The sequence below is a fragment of the Triturus cristatus genome, chromosome 4_2 (assembly GCF_964204655.1).
Source record: "Triturus cristatus chromosome 4_2, aTriCri1.1, whole genome shotgun sequence".
NCBI classification, from domain to species: Eukaryota; Metazoa; Chordata; class Amphibia; order Caudata; family Salamandridae; genus Triturus; species Triturus cristatus.
In genome coordinates this window covers 631,983,203-632,004,156 of record NC_140586.1, presented here as the reverse complement: position 1 = coordinate 632,004,156, position 20,954 = coordinate 631,983,203, and positions in this window count along the sequence as shown.

Genomic DNA, 20,954 nt, shown 5'->3' with positions numbered 1-20,954 from the left:
TCTTTCTTAGTGTATTTCCTCCATACTGTGCTGTACATTATGGAAGAAAGACCATGCTTCACGTACATATCCCTATTAGGAGTCCCCTCTGGGGGAGCTGGAGCAGATTCCTCGAGGTTCAACCGGTTCCCAAAACAGCAACACCACTTACGGAGTGCGCTGAAAGCAGGCATGCTCAGAAATAATGCAAAATATGCAATATTATAGAAAAATGGCACTTAATCGTTGCGCCGTTCAAAGTTACACAGCTCCGGAGAAATCTCTCCACATTACCTGCCTATATGTGTTGCAACGCATATATATTCACAAAGACAAATACAAAATATGACTAGTCATCACAAATCAAACTCAAATAGCCAGATCAGGCTTCAAAAACTCGGAGCAAGTACCGTACACCGGTTCTTACCAATCAAGAGTCCAGATTCCAACTGCCAAGCTCCACAATCGCCCAAACGGCTTTCACGGCAGGACCGACAGAAGAGGTCTCAGTCAAGGACCGGCGCCACCCAGACGGTCAGCTCGGAAGGGAAGGAAGAAAAACCTTGGGATGCCAGGGCTAAGGCGCCGCTGGCAGTGATCACGTCCCCGGCCCAATTCCTCACCTTCGTCGCGACCAGTCCTTCGAGCATCCGAGTCGCCGATGAGCCCCACGTGACGGGCGCCAATTGATGAATACAGGCCCCAGCTAGGCCCGCAGGACACAAGGGTTCGCTCTCCTGTAATGGAATCTATAAGGAAGTTGGCACGGAAACTGCAAAGTACAAAGACCATTTATTAACCCTTAAGGGTGGTCCTACAATCCACACAACACTCTTCAGTATTGCATAGAGTAGCACAAAGAACCTTCGTACATGGTCCCCTTTTATACACAACAGAGGGGCTCATAAGTGGGTGGATACAACATGAGGCCGAAGAACATTACCATTTATGGTCATTTTCGATACTGAATCAATATGTGGGCGGAGCTAACGCACTCCTTGAGCCCGCGAAAACATGGTCAAGCAAGGCTAACTGATAACAGATGTGGTCAAGTCTGGGCATGTGCCAGATGGACAAAGGAGCTATTTATAGACTGTTACTAGGCAGATTGCAAGAGCAACTAACACAGAGGTTGGACTCTTCTCGTGGGGAACACGAGGAAGCATGACAATACAAAATGGAGTCCAAGCTTCGGTCAACATAACAGAGAAAACATGCTCTATAAGAGGGGAATTAATGTCTTTAGTAAATGCTTAATCACATCGTTGTTTCAATTTACAACAGATAGGGTTTTGAAGCAGTCCATTTGCTAAGGCCTGGTCACTGAATGAGTACTTGGGTACTGACTGAATGATTAGAGTACTGCAAGGACACTGCCTGGGTGAATTTATAAGTTTTTGGATTTTGGCGCAGTGAAAGGATTAGTACATGGTGCTGAATGGATCAGTAGAGTAGTACAAAGGCAGTGACAGGGTGTTTCCTGGAAGTGTATGGATATTGACTGGGGGATTGAAGGTGGGAAAGACAAGTGTGTAGGTGGTTAGAGGACTACATGCATAGTGGATAGGCGTTTGAAGCGGTCCATGTGCTTAGGCCTGGCTCAGTACGTGAGTACTTGGGTACTGACTGAATGATTAGAGTACTGCAAGGAGAGTTCCTGGGTTAATTTATAAGTGTTTGGGTTTTGGCACAGTGAATGGATTAGTACATGGTGCTGAATGGGTCACTAGAGGAGTATAAGTGGAGTGACAGGGTGTTTGCGGGAACTGTATGAATACTGACTGGGGTATTGAAGGTGTGAAAGACAAATGTGTAGGTGGTTAAAAGACTGCATGCATAGTGGTTCGGTGAATGGATTAGAACATGGTGCTGAATGGGTCACCAGAGGAGTGCAAGGGGAGTGACAGGGTGTTTGCTGGAAGTGTATGGATACTGAATGGGGAATTGAAGGTGTGAAAGACAAGTAGGACTGCATGCATAGTGGATAGGTGTTTGAAGCAGTCCATGTGCTAAGGCCTGGCTCACTGTATGAGTACTTGGGTACTGACTAAATGATTAGAGTACTGCAAGGAGAGTGCCTTGGTGAATTTATAAGTGGTTGGGTTTTGGCCCAGTGAATGAATTAGTACATGGTGCTGAATGGGTCACTAGAGGCGTGCAAGGGGAGTGACAGGGTGTTTGCTGGAAGTGTATGGATACTGACTGGGGAATTGAAGGTGTGAAAGAGAACTGTGTAGATTGTTAGAGGACTGCATGCATAGTGGATAGGCGTTTGAATCAATGCATGTGCTAAGGCCTGCCTCACTCCGTTACTACTTGGATATTAACTGAATGTTTACAGTATTGCAAGGACAGTTCCTGGGTGAATACATAAGTAATGACTGCCTTCTAATTCTAAAACTTGAGAACAGGGAAGGTTTTTAAGCAGTTATGTTTATGCAAAGATATGAAGTACCCAAATGCTTCTCTCTCAGTGGTTTCCAAATGCACACAGACTCACAGTTTGATTCTAGACAAGCAACACTATCCCTAGGAGTTTACCAAAACTCATTCACTACTCTGGAAGGGGTAAGGGGACTGCACACAATCTACATATTTCAGTACTGTACTTTAGTGTCAAAGCCTAACTCATTTTATGAATGCATAAGCAATGACTGGCTTCTAATGCTACTAAAACTTGACAACATGACAGGTTTTAAAACAGTTATCTGTCAGCAAATACATGATGTTACCAAATGCTTCTCTCACAATGGTTACCCAAATACACACAGACTCACAGTGTGATTCTAGACAAGCAACACTATCCCTAGGAGTTTACCAAAACTCATTCACTACTCTGGAAGGGGTAAGAGGACTGCATACAATCTACATATTTCAGTACTGCACTTTAGTGTCAAAGCCTGACTCATTTTATGAATGCATAAACAATGACTGGCTTCTAATGCTACTAAAACTTGATAATATGACAGGTTTTAAAACAATTATCTGTCAGCAAATACACAATGTTACCAAATGCTTCTCTCACAATGGTTGGCCAAATGCACACAGACTCACAGTGTGATTCTAGACAAGCAACACTATCCCTTGGACTTTACCAAAACTCATTCACTACTCTGCAAGGGGTAAGGGGACTGCAAACAATCTACATATTTCAGTACTGCACTGTACTGTCAATGCCTGACTCATTTTATCAATGCATAAGCAAAGACTGGCTTCTAATGCTACTAAAACTTGACAACATGACAGGTTTTAAAACAGGTATCTGCAAGCAAATACATGATGTTACCAAATGCTTCTCTCACAATGCTTACCCAAATACACACAGACTCACAGTGTGATTGTAGACAGCCAACTATCCCTTGTACAAAATACATTTACTAGTCTACAAGATCTAAGGTGACTGCACACATTACAGAAGATTTTCTACTACACATTAGTACCAAAATGTTTCTCTCAAAATGATTCCTAAATGCACAGAGACTCACTGTGTGATTCTAGACAAACAACACTATCCCTTGCACTATACCAAAACACATTTCTTAATCTACGAGTACTACATTTTAGTGTAGAAACATGACTCATTTTGCAAATTCATAAACAATGACTGGTTTCTAATTGTACCAAAATATAAAAACAGCACAGTTATCTGTCTGCAAACACATGAAAAACACAAATGCTTATCACAGAATGGTTTCTACATGCACACACACTGTCAATAAGATTGTAGACAAAAAAAAGTACTCCCTGCACTTTAGAAGGAGAAATACATTCGTTTGATTAAAATCAAAATAGACCACATACATCCCCTCACAATTAAATAACTCACCTTTCAAGTTGTTTTGTAGATTAAGAAGTATATCAGTCACACACCAGATTTTCTTATACAGAATCTCTGCACTGTGCACCTGTCAGCAAAACCAAAGAATGGCAAAGTTTCCCTCTCATTTTCCACACATATACATGTAAACATCAAATCACATTCCTTCCCACATTAATTCAAAAGCTAACACACATATCTATTGGTTAAACATTTCAACCCTTTCCAAATGACATAAATTTGAACCCTACCCCCATCTGCCTTCTGCCTGTTACCATAGAAACAGGTCATGGAACACTGAACTGAGCACACAGGTCACAAGTTCAGCACACAATGTTGCTAATCAAAACAGCAAGTGTGCTTGACTTTTCAACTTATCAGCTTATCATATATAATGTTCCTTTCAATCAGTTTTTGTTAACCAATAAGAATCATGAGTTTAAAAAACAGAAACATGCACCCTACTTTTCAGTGTAGAAGGTTGTCAAACAAGCAATGATTTCTTGTCTTTTTTCAAAACTGCATCTTAGCCAGCATTTTAGAAAAATCTTACTTTTCAAACTGCCATTTCATTTACAGAGACCATCTGAGTGCATCCAGACCTCCCTTCAAGATGCTTAGAGTGTGGATTGTGGGACACAGCTATATTTTCTGGAGCCAAAGGTATGCAGAAAAGAAAGGAATTCACAAATACCTAGGTTTGCCAAATGTAGACATTAAATGGATTGGACAGAGAGGGTTAAAAGTGGCACCAATTGATGCCATTGGTAAAATCCTTTATGCATCTCCAACACCCTGACCTCATAATAGTGACCTGTGGTGGCAATGACCTAGGCACTTTGACTGGGGTATGTCTGGAAATGCTTATGAAGGACACCTTTGCAGAATTGATTTCACTTTTTCCCAAAACTGCCTATGTGTATTCTAACATATGTCAAAGGCAGAAATGGAACTGGTCCAATCATTTTTGTCCACAGATTGAGAAAGCTAGGAAACATGTGAATAAATCTGTTTCTGCTTTTCTCCGAGACTATTGAATGGGGTCCATTTACAATAACAATCTGCGCTTTCATATGCAAGAGATGTATAGGAGAGATGGAGTACACTTTACTGATGAAGGAAACAGAGTCTTCCTCAACAACTTTAGACTCTGTATAGGTACTTACTTATAAGTACCAAAAACTCTCAATGAACACAGCGGCTCTTTTTAGAGACATTCAAGAACGAAACACTTAAGCTTTTGATGTTTATCTCCCAAAAATGACATTTTTTTCCCTTGGATCCGTGCACCCAACGCGTTAGGATGCGGGACTCCTAATTTTACCGTAAAAAAAAAAATTGCCCCTATCACTCATTTTTATTATCCCCGGGGACCCCATCCCCCGGGGTTTATTAAAAAACATTGGGGACCGTGGGGGGAGCCCCAATGACCCCATGGTCCCAGCCGGCTCCCCGCGTCCTTCGGGAGCTGGCATTGCTTTTCCACATGGGGAGCTGCTGACATGCAGCTCCCCGTGTGGAAAAGCAATATCGTTTGGATTTTGAAAGAGAGAGCAGGTTTCCCTGCTCTCTCTTTCAAAATCCAAACGAAGTTTGCTATGGGAGGGCGGGAGACTCCTGCCCTCTCATAGCAAACAACAGTGTCCTGGGGTGGGCACCCCAGGACCCTGTGGGAGCCGGCCCTGGGGGGTGGCGGTCCCCAGGGCCCTCGAGGGCTCCAGGAGGGGGGCCATGCAGCCCCCTTCCCTCAAACAATAAAGCCCCTGGGGTTGGTGGTCCCCGGGGCTTGGGGGGGCCATTCAGCCCCCCACCCTGTCTATTTTCTAGCCCCAGGGGGTAGGTGGTCCCCGGGGCTTGGGGGGGCCATTCAGCCCCCCACCCTGTCTATTTTCTAGCCCCAGGGGGTAGCAGTCCTCGGGGCTGGGGGGCCCCCCTGGGCCCCCCATTAATTTTTACAGATTTTGCCCCCGGGATTTGGCCCCCCCCAGGGGCTAATTATTAAGGAAGAGCGGAAACCCGCGCTTAGGGTTTTTTTGTTTTTCCGGCCGGATCCACGCACCCTGCTCGCATTTTGCCGTTTGAAAAAAAAAAAAAAAAAAGGGGGCCCCGGGGGGGGGGGGGGGTCCTTCTGGGACCCCCTAAGCAACACTAGAGGGTCAGAGTATTTCTAACCTGCCCTCTTTACATCTTTCACACACTTATTTCCCTTACTTAATCAGCCTCGCTTCTACCGAGGCACAAAATGGCTGCCAACAGTTGCTGGTTTCGAATGTAGACAGACACTTGACAGCTAATTAGCATTCAGCATGTGATCGGGAGGGTGCGCGCTCGCTTCACAGAGGGTGCGCTCAGGTTGTGCATAGGGTGCGCGGATCCTCCAAGTCCATAGATATATCTATCATTTTAACTCTAATTTTCTCAGGAACTACTGAACGGATTTACACCATTTATGCAAAAAGCACGAGTCTGAACTGTGGACTACCTCTTTGCCAAATTTGGTATAATTCCGTTCAGCAGTTCGGGCTGTAGCTGCGTCAACAGGTCCTATGTGAAATTGCATAGGGAAAATGTGTTTTGGGACCCCCCTTTTTACTCGGCCCCCGCTTGACGAATCACCACGAAACTTTCAGGATAGGAGCGGACCGGAGCTGGCCAAAAGTTTGGAAAATTTTGCGAAGATTTGTCAACCGGCGCCAGACTTATTGGGAATAGAATGTTGCGGATTACCTATGGAAAATAGGTCCTAACTATAACTACCCACTGGCGACCGCCAGTAGGTAATAATTCTGTGCTTGGCACGTATTTGGGTCACTGAGTGGTCTTCATGTAGGTTGTGTGATTGGATGCTTATGGTTCTACATCTGTCACATTGTGCAAATGTTATCGTAACTATTTGACGTACAATTTGCTGCACTATTGAAAAATATTTTAAAAGAATATATATATAGTTAAAAAATACACAAATGGATTGGCTTGTAGTGTGGCAACACGTGAAAGTTTAAGGGGATATTCACAAGGATCTATCGCCGAGTTAACGGCACTTTATCACAGCCAAAGTTGCGATAAACTTATTGCCCCAATCACAAGCTGGTGTTAACATCCCACAGCACCAGTTTACCCACGCTAGCAGCCGCAAAATCATCGCCACAGATGACCCCCGCAACTATCGCTAATGAGATGCAGAGTAGGCGTTCCCATGACAAAAGCCGCGACAACACCACTTCACAACATTCACAACGACCGGCCAGAACTAAGATAAGAACACAAAACAGGGAATAAGGCGTGTTAGCAGCAGGAAAATAACACCTGCTCTGACCTTGTGCAAAGTCAGACCACTGCCTGCACCACAAAAGGGAGGCCAGCCCAGAGCCACACCTGAAGAACAACAGATGCACCCGGGCAACTGAACATGCAGCCCGGAGAGCCAACAGGGCAACAACACCCAACGCCACCACCCCCAGCAACCCCCTCCCCGGCACCCTCACGACCAAAGACATGCCACATCAGCTACACCTAAACATGTACAAAATAATCCACTTGATGTCGCACAATCACAACTGGTGACATGCATGTGTTGTCACAAAAATGAGCATCACACATTCACTTTCGAAGCAACAAATGAAACTTTATTAAAATGAACACAGAACAGAAATGAAGACACATGGCGGCTCCCCTCGGGACAATCCGTAGGTCACAGCCTGCAAGACAAAAATCATGATGAGAAGGTGTGTCCTGCGCACACCAAAGGACAAAGAGAGAGCGAAGGAGAGAGAGAGGAAGAGAGGGAGAGAGAGAGAAGAAGAGAAGGGGTGAGAGAGAAGAAGAGAGGGGGAGAGAGAGAGAGAGAAGAAGAAGAGAGGAGGAGAGGGGAAGAGAGAGAGAGAGAAGAAGAGAGGCGGAGAGAGAGAGCTAAGAAGAGAGGGGGAGAGAGAGAGAGTGCCACACCTGTGCACCCAGGCCACACTGCTCACCTGCTGCCACTGGTGTGTCTCCAACAACTTGCCGGTATCTATAGCAGTACACCAGGTCACACATCTGAGACAGACCTGTCATCTGAAACAGAGTTCAGATACATGATTGGCACAGTACACACAATTGCACAAGACAACATCTCCAGCCCACCCATGCACACCCAGGCAGAGGCACCCCAGCCCCTCCCACCGCCCATCGGAGCATACCCGCCCAAATGCGCACCCAGGCTTCACTGCTCACCTGCAGGCAGGAGGTCCCACCACGTGCCGCTGCAAGCCACAAGCCCAGGGCCCGCGGACATGGCACCCTCCACACCATGCAGCCCCACTCCGCAGGCCTCCAGATCACACGTTTGGTGCTGGGTCTTGATTACTCCATGGCATAGGACATACCAGTGCACCCGGCATCATCGCAGGCTGCACACCCGCTCAGCCCAATGGGTACCACTAACTCTGGGATCCTGGAATCGACGCTACGTGGTGGTAGGCCCGCGCTGCCCGCTGGCTCTGGCCTACACTGTGGTCCAGCAGGGCACACAAAACCTGAGCTGTCCAGACCCCCAGGATGGGGCATCATCGCAGGCTGCACACCCGCTCAGCAGCTTGAGGTGCCACTAACTCACTGCACCCAAAGTCACCATCCCGTGGTGGGGTGCCTGTGCTGCCGCAATGCTCCGATTGCCACTAACCCTGTGCAACCCCAGTCAGTGCCACGTGGTGGTAGACCCGTGACGGCTGCAAGGCCTCGGGTGCCACTAACCCTGTGCGCAGCAACTCATGGGCCCTTTATGATTGAGAACCGTGGAGCGTCCGTCATCCAGTCACAACCGGCAGAGGGGAATGTGACGTCGTTGGCCCCTTATGTTGGTGGAGTCACATGGCCTGTGACGCCTGTGCCGGATGGGTGTGGTGTGCATGCAAACCTGCCCTCAGGGAGCGGCTGTGACATGCTGACAACTAGAACAGTGACCTGCACACCACCAGCGAGTACGCCTGCGACGGGTAGCAATAAGGGCCCTCCCTCGGAGCATAAGCAGAGTGGTCTGGCCTGCCGTACGCCGGACCAGCACAGGGCTTGCAACAATGACTCCTTGGCTCTGGGCATGGTTCAGTCCATGTCCGTACATGGAAGTGACAGATGCGTGTGTCCCTGTTGTAGTGTTCATGGGACCCGGTACAAAATATGCAATGTAGCACCCTCTGACTGGCATCCCACAGGATGAGCAACATTGACGCAAGGGAAATCACTGTCCCTACAATCATCCACACATTCATACATGAATGATGAAAGACATAACACAGCAGTGCGTCACTGGATGTTTATTGCACATCCAGTGCAGTTCTGCAGCTGGAGAAGTACAGGACAATGCCGAGCACACTACACAATATGGGCCCGTGGAGGGCCAGCCAGAGTCCATCCAGGGATGACAAATACTGCGGAAGAGGAAGACTGCGACCAGTCCGCAGTCTGGTCGCCGTGTCAGTGTTCATCAAACAGGATATGGCAGTCCATGTCGCTGTCCAAGGTGAGTGTATCGGGGGTCAGTGTAAGGTCATGGGGCCATGTGCGGCACCAGGCAGAAACAGGCCAGGTGGCGGAAATGAATACTAGTGCCTCCTGATCACAAACCCATCCACGTCCTCGTCCCCGGATGTGTGCTCTGTCCCACCTGTGGGTGTTGCAGTACCAGCTGAGGCACTGTGTGCCACTGACACATCAGGTGCCGGAGTGGATATGCCTGCCGCACTGTGAGGTAATGCAAAAACAACAATTGATGGACAGAATGCAGAACAATGTCATACATTCACCCCAGTACAGAGATCTGGGCCTAAATCCATCGTTTTTTTGCTCACCATGCCATTCCAGTTTGAACCCAGCCATATGCAAATCAGTCTTGACCCTGTGCCTCATGGGAACAGTCCAGCCCGAACTGCGAAGCCAGGTCCTCCCTGGACTGGAAACAAGCATCCTAGGACCGGTTTCGGGGTTTCACCCCTCTTCAGCCAGGATAGCTTGATTCCAGTGGCATGGAGAGCACGGGACTCACGTCTGAGCATACCCGTCCCACTCGGGGTGACAAATGCAAAAACAACAATTGATGGACAGAATGCAGAACAATGTCATACATTCACCCCAGTACAGAGATCTGGGCCTAAATCCATCTTTTTTTTGCTCACCATGCCATTCCAGGGAAGACATGGCTTGGCAGTTCGGGCTGGACTGTTCCCATGAGGCACAGAGTCAAGACTGATTTGCATATGGCCATGTCTGAACTGGGGTGGCGTAGTGGGCAAAAGAACGATGGATTTAACCCAGATCTCTTGACTGGGGGAGAATGTCTGCATTGTCAGCATTCCGTCCATCATCTGTTTGTTGTAACGCCTTTCGCCCTAAGTGGGATGGGTATGCCCAGACGTGGGTCCCGTGCTCACTACGCCACTGGAGTCAAGCTATCCTGGCTGATGATGGCTGATAGCCAGAAACCGGTCCTAGGATGCTTGATTCCAGTCCAGGGAAGACATGGCTTGGCAGTTCGGGCTGGACTGTTCCCATGAGGCACAGGGTCAAGACTGATTTGCATATGGCCATGTCTGAACTGGGGTGGCGTAGTGGGCAAAAGAACGATGGATTTAACCCAGATCTCTTGACTGGGGGAGAATGTCTGCATTGTCAGCATTCCGTCCATCATCTGTTTGTTGTAACGCCTTTCGCCCTAAGTGGGATGGGTATGCCCAGACGTGGGTCCCGTGCTCACTACGCCACTGGAGTCAAGCTATCCTGGCTGATGACGGCTGATAGCCAGAAACCGGTCCTAGGATGCTTGATTCCGGTCCAGGGAAGACATGGCTTGGCAGTTCGGGCTGGACTGTTCCCATGAGGCACAGGGTCAAGACTGATTTGCATATGGCCATGTCTGAACTGGGGTGGCGTAGTGGGCAAAAGAACGATGGATTTAACCCAGATCTCTTGACTGGGGGAGAATGTCTGCATTGTCAGCATTCCGTCCATCATCTGTTTGTTGTAACGCCTTTCGCCCTAAGTGGGATGGGTATGCCCAGACGTGGGTCCCGTGCTCACTACGCCTCTGGAGTCAAGCTATCCTGGCTGATGACGGCTGATAGCCAGAAACCGGTCCTAGGATGCTTGATTCCGGTCCAGGGAAGACATGGCTTGGCAGTTCGGGCTGGACTGTTCCCATGAGGCACAGGGTCAAGACTGATTTGCATATGGCCATGTCTGAACTGGGGTGGCGTAGTGGGCAAAAGAACGATGGATTTAACCCAGATCTCTTGACTGGGGGAGAATGTCTGCATTGTCAGCATTCCGTCCATCATCTGTTTGTTGTAACGCCTTTCGCCCTAAGTGGGATGGGTATGCCCAGACGTGGGTCCCGTGCTCACTACGCCACTGGAGTCAAGCTATCCTGGCTGATGACGGCTGATAGCCAGAAACCGGTCCTAGGATGCTTGATTCCGGTCCAGGGAAGACATGGCTTGGCAGTTCGGGCTGGACTGTTCGCATGAGGCACAGAGTCAAGACTGATTTGCATATGGCCATGTCTGAACTGGGGTGGCGTAGTGGGCAAAAGAACGATGGATTTAACCCAGATCTCTTGACTGGGGGAGAATGTCTGCATTGTCAGCATTCCGTCCATCATCTGTTTGTTGTAACGCCTTTCGCCCTAAGTGGGATGGGTATGCCCAGACGTGGGTCCCGTGCTCACTACGCCACTGGAGTCAAGCTATCCTGGCTGATGACGGCTGATAGCCAGAAACCGGTCCTAGGATGCTTGATTCCGGTCCAGGGAAGACATGGCTTGGCAGTTCGGGCTGGACTGTTCCCATGAGGCACAGGGTCAAGACTGATTTGCATATGGCCATGTCTGAACTGGGGTGGCGTAGTGGGCAAAAGAACGATGGATTTAACCCAGATCTCTTGACTGGGGGAGAATGTCTGCATTGTCAACATTCCGTCCATCATCTGTTTGTTGTAACGCCTTTCGCCCTAAGTGGGATGGGTATGCCCAGACGTGGGTCCCGTGCTCACTACGCCACTGGAGTCAAGCTATCCTGGCTGATGACGGCTGATAGCCAGAAACCGGTCCTAGGATGCTTGATTCCGGTCCAGGGAAGACATGGCTTGGCAGTTCGGGCTGGACTGTTCCCATGAGGCACAGAGTCAAGACTGATTTGCATATGGCCATGTCTGAACTGGGGTGGCGTAGTGGGCAAAAGAACGATGGATTTAACCCAGATCTCTTGACTGGGGGAGAATGTCTGCATTGTCAGCATTCCGTCCATCATCTGTTTGTTGTAACGCCTTTCGCCCTAAGTGGGATGGGTATGCCCAGACGTGGGTCCCGTGCTCACTACGCCACTGGAGTCAAGCTATCCTGGCTGATGACGGCTGATAGCCAGAAACCGGTCCTAGGATGCTTGATTCCGGTCCAGGGAAGACATGGCTTGGCAGTTCGGGCTGGACTGTTCCCATGAGGCACAGGGTCAAGACTGATTTGCATATGGCCATGTCTGAACTGGGGTGGCGTAGTGGGCAAAAGAACGATGGATTTAACCCAGATCTCTTGACTGGGGGAGAATGTCTGCATTGTCAGCATTCCGTCCATCATCTGTTTGTTGTAACGCCTTTCTCCCTCAGTGGGATGGGTATGCCCAGACGTGGGTCCCGTGCTCACTACGCCAGTGGAGTCAAGCTATCCTGGCTGATGACGGCTGATAGCCATAAACCGGTCCTAGGATGCTTGATTCCGGTCCAGGGAAGACATGGCTTGGCAGTTTGGGCTGGACTGTTCCCATGAGGCACAGGGTCAAGACTGATTTGCATATGTCTGAACTGGGGTGGCGTAGTGGGCAAAAGAACGATGGATTTAACCCAGATCTCTTGACTGGGGGAGAATGTCTGCATTGTCAACATTCCATCCATCATCTGTTTGTTGTAACGCACTGTGAGGTAATGGCACACCAGGGGGCAGAGATGTGAATGGTGTGGGGACAGCAGCATTTATCTGAGCCAGGCCTTGTGGCAGCAATGCCATAATGATGATCTGCAGGAAATGGTAGATCCCAGCTACATTTCGCTGATGTGCAGCGGTGGCTGCCATCCTTTCCTCCTCCATCCGCACCATGTCCTCCATGAGCCTCCGCATGTGTGCCAGCTCACTGCTGGTATCGCTGGTGCCCCTCTGAGCGAACAGGTGTTCTTCTCTCCACGTCAGGACTCCAGCGATGTCAGTCAGTGCTCGTTGGAGACCATGGAGCGGGACTAGATGCCCATGGATGGCATCCAGTTTGGTGGCCATGAGGTCGTACCCCACCCACACCTGCTCAGCCGTGTCCCTCTGGGCCTCCAGCACATGGCATTGGAAGGCTGTGTGTTGTTCCTGGGGGTCTTGGGAGACTGCCGGGCCGTGGGTGCCTCCTGCTGGTTGGTGTGGGTGGTGGGTGGGGTCTTCTCGATGCAGCTGCTCAGCCCTGATCCTGGCGGTGCGTCGCGGATGATGTCAATGATGTCTAGGAGGGCTTGTACATTGATGCTGGGGTTGTCCTCCTCGTCATCAGTAAAGAGTGGCTGGGACTGCTCTGCAGGGGGTGTTGATGGTGGCCCTGCAATGTGAAGGGTAGATGGTGTATTGCAATGTGTCCACATGTATGTAGCCGCATGGTACGTGTTGACATTCAGACAGCATGGCATTGTATATTGTGACAGTCTATAGATCTGGGCGATGACCCAGAGTCATTGAGGCTGTGCAGTGTGCTCTGCTTGATTGTGCATGTGTGCCATCGTGGCCATCTCTACCCGTCCCCCCAGTACCTGGTGGTCACTCACCCTGTTGCAGTTGTGTTGTGTCCCGTCGAGCAGTGTCCGGTCCCCAGCTCCTACATGTCATCCAGCACGAGCTGTGGCGCTGGGCCCCCACCTCCAGTCTGCATTGCTGCCTTCTGGTTGGCTGCGAGTTTCTCCTTGGTCTTCCGCTTGATATCATTCCATCGCCTCTTGACCTCGTTAATTGTCCTCTTGTGCTCTCCGACGGCATTCACCTTGTCCACGATGTCCTGCCATATTCCGCTTTTAGTGCCCAATGCCACATTGGAGGTGACGAACAGTTGTTGATGGTGTTCCATCACCTTCGTGACTATGATCCTGTTCGCCTGCGGACTGAACTTCGTCTTCCTCTTCTTCTTGTCCTTGCCCTTCCCTGTCCCCGAGGTCCCGGGCTGGTCGTACGTGGTGCTTGTGGGGTTGCACTCGTCCTCTGCGCCTGCTCCGGCTGCCTCCATGGTGCTTGGGTGTTGGTCAGTTTGTGTTTGGGTGTTTCTTCTACTTTTATGGTGATTTTTCCTGCCTGCCAGGTGTGTGTTGCAGGCCTGGCACTGCTTATAGCTGATTTCCTCATCACACTTTGGCCCATCGCAGGTTTTTTGTGTGTTGTGGTTTGTGTTTTTATCTCCATCGAGGTGGATGTATCGCGGACATTGTCCGCGGTTTCGGCAGACTATCGCATAGTACCGCCTTGTTGTGAATTCCACGTTGACACTGGGTTATTTTCCCGTGATAGGCTGCGATGTGGAAAGTTGCCTTAACATTTTTTGGTGATGTTTAGCACACGTTCTTGTTAATATACCCCTCAGTTTATTAAATACAACTTAAATCTTGATATTTTATCTTCCTTATACATGTATACCCTCCATGTACTTATGTATCTATATATTTATTACTTTATTCCTACTGCAAAAAAATGACTGCAATTCACTACCCTATGTTTCACCATATTCCTTTCTCAAGATATCCCATATCGCCACTTTCTGACTCATCCCAAAAACCTAATTCTACTACGATGGCCTCCAAAATAATCTTTTCTAGACAGTTCAATCCTCTATCCCTCCTTAGATCACCCCAAATCTCCTTTTACTACTATGATCTTCCAAACAAACCTTTCTAAATTCTTTCTTAATGTATCCCTCCTTTGACATATCTCAAAACTCATTTTACTACTATGTTTTCCCAAATCCATTTCTAGAGATTCTTCCCTCTTCCATCTCTCCTTTCACTCATCCCAAACCTCATCTAACTACTATGATCTCCCATTAAACACTTTCTTGACTCATCCCTCTACTATCCCTCCATTATCCTGGTCATTCCAACTAACAGCCCTGCACAAATTATCCCATATTTCTTTATACTAATCCAACACTAATTCTTTTGGGTTTTGGAGTAGCGTGCTACTCACCGAAAAGCACTTTGATGCCTTGTCAGGGGTAGTAAGCGCTACATAAATACAATTACAATTACAATAGAATCACAGATCTTGTAGCAAGGTACCCTGGCAGTACACATCAGTCTATCATGTTCAGGCATATTGGCATTTACTCAAGTCTTCTCAGAGGAGAGTTTGAAGATGGCTATCTACTTGGTAAATGTGGCTTATGTATATGATATAAATGTCCTAAATGTTGAAATTGTATATATCTTAATCAGATTCCCCAAATGTTTTGTAGGTGATAGTGCATATGCACTGATGTCATGCATATTAACACCATATCTAGATCCATCAAACCAAAGTAAGGTACGCTACAAAGCAGCAATCAAACAGATCCCGGCTGTAATAGAAAGGACATTTGGTCTACTGAAGAGTAAATTTCACTATCTATACACGAGTGGCGGTGCCCTACAATTTATTGCAAGATAATTGCTACTTGTTCAGTTCTCCACAATGTTGCAATGCGGAGAGGATTGTCAGAAATAATGTCTGAATCAGATGAAGATGTACCACAAAACCCACCAGCACAGGCAACACAGGAAGGTACTATGGCAGCAGGAGGAAAAGCCAGATGTACGGCCATTGCAAACAATTACTTTTAAGATATGTGAATGTTGGTTTGTATTACATTTTGCATAAAACTAAATGCAAGATGTGCAGTGTTAAACAAATTAACCTTTATTTCTCACTTTTAAAGGAAGTTGCAAAATCCTTTATACTCCTCTGAATATTCAAACGAAAGTATGACATTAGTACACATTACTGAAATAGCAAAAAATGGCAATACAATATGTGGTCCAAAGGTAAGAATTATTACTATTTGTGTCGATTACGATGCACAGGTGTAGTAGAACCTTCTGTACCAACAACATCACCTTGTGATCTACTGCGAGGCACATTCATTGTCTCATTCACAGAGGCCAGTGGCGGCTGGTGACATTTGAAAGTTGTGAGGCGTAAAACATTTGAAAGTGGTGAGGCGTAAAACAATTGTCGTATAGCACTGTAGCGAGCGAGTGTAGCGAGCAAGACCAAACCACCTACCGGGGGTTTGGGGGGTTCTCCCCCCGAGAAAATGTTGGAAGAAGAGTGGGCAAATGGTGCATTTTCAAGCAAATTTGAGAAAGCAGGAAAGTTAATAAAGCAATTATGAATCTGTCCTAACAAAGACAGTGACTGGCAAAACTGTGAGGTGAGATACACAGTGTGAGGGGCTCTGAATACACCCAGCTGGGCATCGTCAACAGGAGAAACCGAACTTCTGCACTGTGGCATCCCCATCTGTGAGCATGGTGGGCACCTCTGCAAGCCACAGGCGCATATACTCGGACACTACACACAAGAACCCACTTCACTGACACCACCCACGCAGGCACCCGCACCTGTAAATACACATGCACACACACTTCACCGACAATGACATCCACCTACACACACACACGCAAACACACACACACACACATCCAAACACATTGGCGCAGGCACGCGCACACGTCACAGACAGGTTATACAATAACTGGCTTCATTTTAAATTAGTTTAAGTATGTGAGATAGTGTCTAGCAAAGAAACAACTGATCCCTGAAGAAACGTTAAATTATAAAGCTAACAGATTTTGTATAATTTACATTGCCTTCAGAAACAATGGTGCAAATTGAGTTTGTCTGAAGATAAATTACATATTCTCAATTTCAATCCGTGGAAATGCTGATAGTGTTCCTTTCCATATTCATTAAATATGCTAGAAACCGGCCTCTGACTCTGCTGACGGGGTCTAATGGCCTTGGCCTTGCTTAACTTATATTCTTGGTTCATGAATAGTCTACAGTTTTCGAAGGTGTTAGCTCCTCTTTTTTGGCAAGTTTCTATGGCCTGTACTGCTGTTCTTTCTATAGACTTTGGTGCCGATCACGATCCTGTAAAAACCGGGTACGAACCGTCGGACGGAGCAAATTCTCCGTCCGACGCGTACCCGGTCGTCAAAATGTACAAACATGGAATTACGATTCGCACGGAATCACCATTTCCGTACGAATCGTACAAAACCCCGACCAACGAAAATAAACATACAAATGCGATCTGGGAAAGCGCCGACGTGACGTCGGGACGCACGCAGCCTGCCATTCACGAACCAGGAATTACGATTCGCACCGACGTCATCCCGCACGGTGAATATTTTCCGGCTGCCAAAAACTGCCGGGAAATCAGGACGACGTGAACAAGGAGTACCTGTATGCGACGGACAGACATGGACCCGAACCTACGTGTCATCCCGGCCCTCATAGCAGTCGACCTCCACTACAGGTTCCGACGCAGACGCCGCAGAAGGTAAGAACAACTAAGGGAGGGGGGAAAGGGGGGGAAGGGGGGGCAGGACCAGGGGCAGGCCACAAAACCACCACCAATGTCACACAGCACACATGCCCTGGACATACCTGACCCTCATGCCCTGGTCACCACGAGGGGGTGGGGGCGTGTCCAGCAAAGCCAGCGTCCGCCACAAAGGAAGTGCCTGACGACGCGAACCGGCAACACAACTATACAGGTACGTCCCGTACCCACGCCTTAAGAGCGTGGGTACGAGTTGTACCTCGCCCACACCTACGTCACCCCAACAATGGCGGGGCGGCTGTACCCATGTGGCAAAGGCCTGGGTACGGGTCGCACAAGCATCACATAGCGTGGGTACGGATAGGAACGGACCGTACCCCCACCACCGTATGCATGGAGCGTACCCCCAACCCCAACAGTGCACTGCTGGGAGGACTCTGCACACACCCCTCCTGACTCTGGGCACTGCTGGGAGTGATAGGCACCCACCCCTCCTGACTCTGGGCACTGCTGGGAGGACTCTGCACACACCCCTCCTGACTCTGGGCACTGCTGGGAGTGAAAGGCACCCACCCCTCCTGCCTCTGGGCACTGCTGGGAGGACTCGGCACACACCCCTCCTGCCTCTGGGCACTGCTGGGAGGACTCTGCACACACCCCTCCTGACTCTGGGCACTGCTGGGAGGACTCTGCACCCACCCCTCCTGCCTCTGGGCACTGCTGGGAGGACTCAGCACCCACCCCTCCTGCCTCTGGGCACTGCTGGGAGGACTCTGCACCCACCCCTCCTGTCTCTGGGCACTGCTGGGAGTGATAGGCACCCACTCCTCCTGCCTCTGGGCACTGCTGGGAGGACTCTGCACCCACCCCTCCTGCGTCTGGGCACTGCTGGGAGGACTCTGCACCCACCCCTCCTGTCTCTGGGCACTGCTGGGAGTGATAGGCACCCACCCCTCCTGTCTCGGGGCACTGCTGGGTAGGCACCCACCCCTCCTGTCTCTGGGCACTGCTGGGAGGACTCTACACCCACCCCTCCTGTCTCTGGGCACTGCTGGGAGGACTCTGCACACACCCCTCCTGCCTCTGGGCACTGCTGGGAGGACTCTGCACACACCCCTCCTGACTCTGGGCACTGCTGGGAGGACTCTGCACACACCCCTCCTGCCTCTGGGCACTGCTGGGAGGACTCTGCACCCACCCCTCCTGACTCTGGGCACTGCTGGGAGGACTCTGCACACACCCCTCCTGACTCTGGGCACTGCTGGGAGGACTCTGCACCCACCCCTCCTGTCTCTGGGCACTGCTGGGAGTGATAGGCACCCACCCCCCTGTCTCTGGGCACTGCTGGGAGTGATAGGCACCCACCCCACCTGTCTCTGGGCACTGCTGGGAGGACTCTGCACCCACCCCTCCTGTCTCTGGGCACTGCTGGGAGGACTCTGCACCCACCCCTCCTGACTCTGGGCACTGCTGGGAGGACTCTGCACCCACCCCTCCTGTCTCTGGGCACTGCTGGGAGACATCAGGCATTCCCCCCCCTGGGACCCCCCCTACAGTACATAGCATGTGTGTCACACCTGGACACAATGGCAGAAGTCACAGTCACAAAAAAGGGACACAGTCTGTGCTAGTAGCCTCTGCACTCACCTGATACCCTGGTCGCCCATACAGCAGGGGGTACTGTGGGAGGATCACATCCAGCAATGCCAGGTTCTCCTCCAGGGTGAATGGCTGTGACCTCTCCACAGACCTTGACATGGTTCCAGGGAATCAGGAGCAGCAGCAGTGTGGTAGAATCGAAATATGTGCAGGCAAGTGATCCCTCATGGGACCTGGCTGCCTTATATCTGCCTTGCTGGCCTGTTTCATGCACAGGAGTACAGAGTGATTGGTCACTCACCTTTGCATCCTATGTTTCCTCCAATCCCTTCAAACCTAGCACAGTCAGTGGGTTCTTATTGTGTTTTTTTCTTCAGCATGATGTCAACCCCACAAACACATTGCAACAAAGTAGATTCATTCCAACTGACTTCTGCTGTGCACCTTCCAGAACAAATTCAAACTTAAAACTTGGTCTCCATGACAACCAGCATGCATGTAGGCCTTAATACTTGTCCCTCATGTGTCCCCTATGTAAAATTGAGCTTCACCCACAGGTACGGTGCGTTCCGGGCCCCTGGGGCACCCCAAATGCATAGGAACGGCCCGTACAGGCGTGCGTACGTTCACTATCACCATGGGTGTCCTCGCGTATGCGTACTCGCAGTGGTACGGCCCGTACACACGCCTGTACACTCACTATCACTATGGGTGTCCTCGCGTATGTGTACTCATAGTGGTACGGCCCGTACACGCGTGCGTACGTTCACTATCACCATGGGTGTCCTCGCGTATGCGTACTCGTAGTGGTACGGCCCGTACACACGCCTGTACGTTCACTATCACTACGAGTACGCATACGCGAGAACACCCATAGTGGTACGGACCGTACACACGCCTGTACGTTCACTATCACTATGGGTGTCCTCGCGTATGCGTACTCATAGTGATAGTGAGCATACAGGTGTGTGTACGGTCAGTAAGTACGCATACGCAAGAACACCCATAGTGGTACGGCCCGTACACGCGTGCGTAAGTTCACTATCACATGGGTGTCCTCGCGTATACGTACTCATAGTGGTACGGCCCGTACACACGTGCGTACGTTCACTATCCCCATGGGTGTCCTCGCGTATGCGTACTCATAGTGGTACGGCCCGTACACGCGTGCGTACGTTCAAAATCACCATGGGTGTCCTCGCATATGCGTACTCGTAGTGGTACGGCCCGTACACGCGTGCGTACGTTCACTATCACTATGGGTGTCCTCGCGTATGCGTACTCGTAGTGATAGTGAGCGTACAGGCGTGTGTACGGGCCGTACCACTGCGAGTACGCATACGCGAGGACACCCATGGTGATAGTGAACGTACGCACGCCTGTACGGGCCGTACCACTTTGGATGTTCTTGCGTATGCGTACTTACTGACCGTACACATGCCTGTACGCTCACCATCACTATGGGTACACATACGGCAGCACTCCCATAGTGATATGGGAACGTACACATGCCCTCTTAGCAGCAGTACGGTGGTTTTCACACATCACAGTGGTGACAGGCAGCACACAGGAAGGAATAGGGCTGACATACTTGTCCATGGATGGACATCAAGGCATTGTCTGGGCAGTACTACATGTGTGGGGCACAGGTGTGACAGGCTGTGATGTGGCACATTACTCCTGAGTCGAGAAGGCACCAGATGTATGATGAGATGTGTACAGATGTAATGTGTGACGGTGCAATGTGTGCCAGGCATGCCCTTGACTCCTTTGACATGTGTGCATGTCGTACTGCACACTTGGGATGAGCGTCACTGGCATGGCACGGACACCAACACACGGAAGTGTCCCCTGATGCCCGGTACAGGGGTTACCACACCTGACATGTCACTACCCACGGTGCACGATGTGACTATGTCATGTATGTGTGGGGGGTTCCCATTAGGTTGATGTTGGAGCACCCTCAAAAGCTGCAGCTGTTG